Genomic DNA, 7,019 nt, shown 5'->3' on the forward strand with positions numbered 1-7,019 from the left:
CAGATCGAATAGTTAGGGCCTTATAAGTCAACGCCAGAAGCATAAAATACAATAAAGATGCAACAGTTTTTCCATCATACAACAGGAATGACTGCAAACAGTGTGAAAGTACTGGTCATTTCTACGTTCCGGGTAACCTAGGTTTCACTCTAGGGCGTTGCTCCACCAGATCGAATAGCTAGGGCCTTAGAAGTGAACGCCCGATGCATAAAATACAAAAAAATAGAACAGTTTTTCCATGTGTAAAACGAATAATTGCTACCATTGTGAAAGTTATGGTCATTTCTACGTTCCGGGCAACCTATGCGACACTCTAGGGCGTTGCTCCACCACATCTAATAGCTATGGCGTTAAAAGTTGACGCCAGAAGCATAAAATACGATATAAATACAACAGCTTTTCCACCGTATAAAACGAATAATGGTAACCATTGTGAAAGTTAATGTCATTTCTACGTTCCAGTCAACCTAGGCTTCACTCTAGGACGTTGCTCCACCAGATCGAATAGTTAGGGACTTAGAATTCAATGCCAGAAGCATAAAATGCAATATATATATAACAGCTTTTCCATGTATAAAACGTATAATTGCTACCAGTGTGAAAGAGTTGGTCATTTCTACGTTCGGGGCAACCTAGGCTTCACCCTAGGGCGTTGTTCCACCAGATGGAATAGTTCGGGCCTAAGAAGTCAACGCCAGAAGCATAAAATACAATAAAGCTGCAACAGTTTTTCCTTCGTATAACAGGAATAATTCCAACCAGTGTGAAGGTAATGGTATGTTCTACGCTCCGGGCAACCTAGGCTTCACTCTAGGGCGGTGCTCCGCCAGGTTAAATAGTTAGGGCCTAAGAAGTCAACGCTAGAAGCATAAAATACAATATAAATACAACAGCCTTTCCATCGTATATAATGTATATTTGCAAACAGTGTGAAGGTAATGGTCGTTTCTACGTTCCGAGCAACCTAGGCGTCACTCTAGGGCGTTGCTCCACCACAGCTAAAAGCTACGGCCTTAGAAGTCAACGCCAGAAGCATAAAATACAATAAATATGCAACTGATTTTCCATCGCATAGCATGACTAATTGCAACCAGTGCGAAAGTAATTACCATTTCGACGTTTCGGGCATCCTAGGCTTAACTCTGAGGCGTTGCTCCACCAAATCGAAGAGATAGGGCCTTAGAAGTCAACGCCAGAAGCAGAAAATACAAAAAAATAGAACAGTTTTTCCATCGTATAAAACGAATAATGGTAACCAGTGTGAAAGTTATGGTCATTTCTACGTTCCAGTCAACCTAGGCTTCACTCTAGGACGTTGCTCCACCAGATTGAATAGTTGGGGCCTATGAAGTCAACGCCAGAAGCATAAAACACAATAAAGGTGCAACAGTTTTTCCATCGTGTAACAGGAATAATTGCAACCAGTGTGAAAGTTATGGTCATTTCTACTTCCCGGGCAACCTTGGCTTCACTCTAGGGCGTTGCTCCACCAGATCGAATAGTTAGGGCCTCAGAAGTCAGCGCCCGAAGCTTAAAATGCAAAATAAATAGAACATTTTTTCATTGTATAAAACGAATAACTGCAACCAGTGTGAAAGGACTGGTCATTTCTACGTTCCGGGCAACCTAGGATTCACTCTAGTGCCTTGCTCCACCAGATCGAATAGTTAGGGCCTTAGATGTCAACGCCAGATGCACAAAATACAATAAAGCTGCAACAGTTTTTCCATCGTATAACAGGAATAATTGCAACCAGTGTGAAGGTAATGGTATGTTCTACGTTCCTGGCAACCTAGGCTTCACTCTAGGGCGTTGTTCCACCAGATCGAATAGTTAGGGCCTAAGAAGTCAACGCCAGAAGAATAAAATGCAACATAAGTACAACAGTTTACCATCGTATAGAATGAATAATTGCAAACATAGAGAAAGTAATGGTCATTTCTACGTGCCGGGCAACCTAGGCGTCACTCTAGGGCGTTGCTCCACCACATCGAATAGCTACGGCCTTAGAAGTCAACGCCTGAAGCAAAAAATGCAATAAAAATACAACAGTTTTTTCATCGTATAACAGGAATAATTGCAACCAGTGTCAAAGTTATGGTCATTTCTACTTTCCGGGCAACCTAGACTTCACCCTAGGCCGTTGCACCACCAGATCGAATAGTTAGGGCCTTAGAGGTCAACGCCCGAAGCATAAAATACAAAATAAATAGAACAGCTGTTCCATGTATAAAACGAATAATTGTTTCCAGTGTGAAAGCTATGGTCATTTCTACGTTCCGGGCACCCTAGGCTTCACCAGAGGGCGTTGTTCTACCAGATGGAATAGCTGGGACCTAAGAAGTCAACGCCAGAAGCATAAAATAAGATATAAATACAACAGCTTTTCCATCGTATAAAACGAATAATGGCAAACCGTGTGAAAGTTATGGTCATTTCCACGTTCCGGCGAACATAGGCTTCACCGTAGTGCATTGCTACACCAGATCGAATAGTTAGGGCCTTAGAAGTCATCGCCCGAAGCATAAAATACAATAAAAATACAACAGTTTTTCCATCGTATAACAGGAATAATTGCAACCTGTGTGAAAGTGATGGTCATTTCTACGATCCGGGTAACCCAGGTTTCACTCTAGGGCATTACTCCACCACATCGAATAGCTACGGCCGTAGAAGTCAACGCCTGAAGCATAAAATGCAATAAAAATATAACAGTTTTTTCATCGTATAACAGGAATAATTGCAGCAAGCGTGAAGGTAATGGTCATTTCTACGTTCCGGGCACCCTAGGCATCACTCTTGGGCGTTGTTCCACCAGATGGAATAGTTAGGGCCAAAGAAGTCAACGCCAGAAGCATAAAATACGATATAAATACAACAGCTTTTCCGTCGTATAAAACGAATAATGGTAACCAGTGTGAAAGTTATGGTCATTTCTACGTTCCGGGCAACCAAGGCTTCACTCTAGGTCGATGCTCCACCAGATCGAATAGTTAGGTCCTAAGATGTCAACGCCAGAAGCATAAAATACAACAAAGATGCAACAGCTGTTCCATCGTATAACAGGAATAATTGCAAACAGTGTGAAAGTACAGGTCATTTCTACGTTCCGGGTAATCCAGGTTTCACTCTAGGGCGTTGCTCCACCAAATCGAAGAGCTAGGGCCTTAGAAGTCAACGCCAGAAGCATATAATACGACATAAATGCAACAGCTGTTCCATCGTATAAAAGGAATAATTGCAAACAGTGTGAAAGTAATGGTCATTTCTACGTTCCGGGCAACCTAGGCTTCACTCTACGGCGTTGTTCCACCAGATCGAATAGTTAGGGCCTAAGAAGTCAACACCAGAAGAATAAAATACAATAAAAATATAACAGTCTTTCCATCCTATAACAGGAATAATTGCAACCCGTGTGAAAGTGATGGGCATTTCTACGTTCCAGGCAACCTAGGCTTCACTGTAGGGCGTTGTTCCACAAGATCGAATAGTTAGGGCCTAAGAAGTCAGCGCCAGAAGCATAAAATACAATATAAATAGAACAGTTTTTCCATTGTATAAAACGAATAATTGCTACCAGTGTGAAAGATATGGTCATTTCTACGTTCCGCGCAACCTGGGCTTTACTCTAGGGCGTTGTTCAACCAGATGGAATAGTTAGGGCCTAAGAAGTCAACGCCAGAAGCATAAAATACGATATAAATACAACAGCTTTTCCATCGTATAAAACAAATAATTGCAACCAGTGTGAAAGTTATGGTCATTTCTACGTTCCGGGCAACCTAGGCTTCACCCTAGGCCGTTGTTCCACCAGATCGAATAGTTAGGGCCTAAGAATTGAACGCCAGAAGCATAAAATACAATATAAATACAACAGTATTTCCATCGTATAAAATGAATAATTGCAACCAGTATGAAACTTATGGCCATTTCTACGTTCCCGGCAACCTAGGCTTCACTGTATGGCGTTCTTCCACACACATCGAATAGCTACGGCCTCAGAAATCAACGCCTGAACTATAAAATACAATAAAAATACTACAGTGTTTCCCTCCTATAACAGTAATAATTGCATCCCTTGTGAAAGTGATGGTCATTTCTACGTTCGAGGCAACCTAGGCTTTACCCTAGGGTGTTGTTCCACAAGATCGAATAGTTAGGGCCTAAGAAGTCAACGCCAGAAGCATAAAATACAATATAAATATAACAGTTTTTCCATCGTATAAAACGAATAATAGCTACCAGTGTGAAAGCTATGGTCATTTCTACTTTCCGAGCAACCTAGGCTTCACCCTAGGGCGTTGCTCCAACAGATTGAATAGTTAGGGCCTTAGAAGTCAATGCCCGAAGCGTAAAATGATATATAAATATAACAGTTCTTCCATCGTATAAAACGAATAATTGCTACCAGTGTGAAAGTTATGGTCATTTCTACGTTCCACGCAACCTGGGCTTTACCCTAGGGCGTTGTTCCACCAGGTCGAATAGTTACGGCCTAAGAAGTCAACGCCAGAAGCATAAAATACGATAGAGATGCAACAGTTTTTCCATCGTATAAAACGAATGATTGCAACCAGTGTGAAAGTGATGGTCATTTCTACATTCCGAGCAACCTGGGCTTCACTCTAGGGCGTTGTTCCACCAGATCGAATAGTTAGTGCCTAAGAAGTGAACGCCAGAAGCATAAAATACCATATCAATACAACAGCTTTTCCATCGTATAAAAGCAATAATTGACACCAGTATTAAACTCATGTTCATTTCTACGTTCCGGGCAACCTAGGCTTCACTGTAAGGCGTTCTTCCACCACATCGAATAGCTAGGGCCTCAGAAGTCCACGCCAGAAGCATAAAATACAATAAAAATACAACAGTCTTTCCATCCTGTAACAGAAATCATTGCAACCCGTGTGAAAGTGATGGTCATTTCTACGTTCCAGGCAACTTAGGCTTCACTCTAGGCCGTTGTTCCACCAGATCGAATAGCTAGGGCCTAAGAAGTGAACGCCAGAAGCATAAAATGCAATAAAAATACAACAGTTTTTCCATCGTATAGCAGGAATAATTTGCAACCAGTGTGATAGTAGTCTTCATTTCTACGTTCCGGGCAACCTAGGTTTCACTCCAGGCCGTTGCTCCACCAGGTCGAATAGTTACGGCCTAAGAAGTCAACGCCAGAAGCACAAAATACGATAAAGGTGCAACAGTTTTTCCATCGTATAAAACGAATAACTGCAACCAGTGTGAAAGTGATGGTCATTTCTACATTCCGAGCAACCTAGGCTTCACTCTAGGGCGTTGCTCCACCTGATCGAATAGTTAGGGCCTTAGAAGTCAACGCCCGAAGCATTAAATACAAAATAAATAGAACAGTTTTTCCACCGTATAAAACGAATAATTGCTACCAGTGTGAAAGTTATGGTCATTTCTACGTACCGTGCAACCTAGGCTACACTCTAGGGCGTTGCTCTACCAGATGGAACAGTTAGGGCCTAAGAAGTAAACGCCAGAAGCATAAAGTACAATATAAATATAACAGTTCTTCCATCGCATAAAACGAATGATAGCAACTAGTGTGAGAGTTATGGTCATTTCTACGTTCCGGGCGACCTAGGCTTCACTCTAGGGCGTTGCTCCACCTGATCGAATAGTTAGGGCCTTAGAAGTCAACGCCCGAAGCATTAAATACAAAATAAATAGAACAGTTTTTCCATTGTATAAAACGAATAATTGCTACGAGTGTGAAAGTTATGGTCATTTCTACGTTCCGCGAAACCTGGGCTTTACTCTAGGGCGTTGTTCCACCAGATGGAATAGTTAGGGCCTAAGAAGTCAACGCCAGAAGCATAAAATACGATATAAATACAACAGGTTTCCATCGTATAAAACAAATAATTGCAACCAGTGTGAAAGTTATGGTCATTTCTACGTTCCGGGCAACCTAGGCTTCACTCTATGGCGTTCTTCCACCACATCGAATAGCAACGGCCTCAGAAGTCAACGCCAGAAGCTTAAATACAATATAAATATAACAGTTTTTCCATCGTATAAAACGAATAATAGCAACCAGTGTGAAAGTTAATGTCATTTCTGCGTTCCGGGCAACCTAGGCTTTACTCTACGGCGATGCTCCACCAGATCAAACAGTTAGGGCCTTAGAAGTCAACGCCCGAAGCATAAAATACAAAATAAATAGAACGGTTTTTCCATTGTATAAAACGAATAATTGCTGCCAGTGTAAAAGTTATGGTCATTTCTACGTTCCGGGTAACCTAGGTTTCACTCTAGGGCGTTGTTCCACCAGATGGAATAGTTAGGGCCTAAGAAGTCAACGCCAGAAGCATAAAATACGATATAAATACAACAGGTTTCCATCGTATAAAACAAATAATTGCAACCAGTGTGAAAGTTATGGTCATTTCTACGTTCCGGGCAACCTAGGCTTCACTCTATGACGTTCTTCCTCCACATCGAATAGCAGCGGCCTCAGAAGTCAACGCCAGAAGCATAAAATACAATATAAATATAACAGTTTTTCCATCGTATAAAACGAATAAATGCTACCAGTGTAAAAGTTATGGTCATTTCTACGTTCCGGGCAACCTAGGCATCACTCTAGGGCGTTGCTCCACCAGATCAAACAGTTAGGGCCTTAGAAGTCAACGCCCGAAGCATTAAATACAAAATAAATAGAACAGTTTTTCCATTGTATAAAACGAATAATTGCTACCTGTGTAAAAGTTATGGTCATTTCTACGTTCCGGGCAACCTAGGCATCACTCTAGGGCTGTGCTCCACCTGATCGAATAGGTAGGGCCTTAGAAGCCAACCCCAGATGAATAAAATACATTAATGATGCAGCAGCTTTTCCGTCATATAAAACGAATAATTGCAACCAGTATGAAAGTTATGGTCATGTCTACTTTCCGGGCAACCTTGGCTTCACCCTAGGGCGTTGCTCCAACAGATTGAATAGTTAGGGCCTTAGAAGTCAATGCCCGAAGCATAAAATGCAATAT

The sequence above is a fragment of the Calliopsis andreniformis genome, unplaced genomic scaffold, assembly GCF_051401765.1.
Source record: "Calliopsis andreniformis isolate RMS-2024a unplaced genomic scaffold, iyCalAndr_principal scaffold0004, whole genome shotgun sequence".
NCBI classification, from domain to species: Eukaryota; Metazoa; Arthropoda; class Insecta; order Hymenoptera; family Andrenidae; genus Calliopsis; species Calliopsis andreniformis.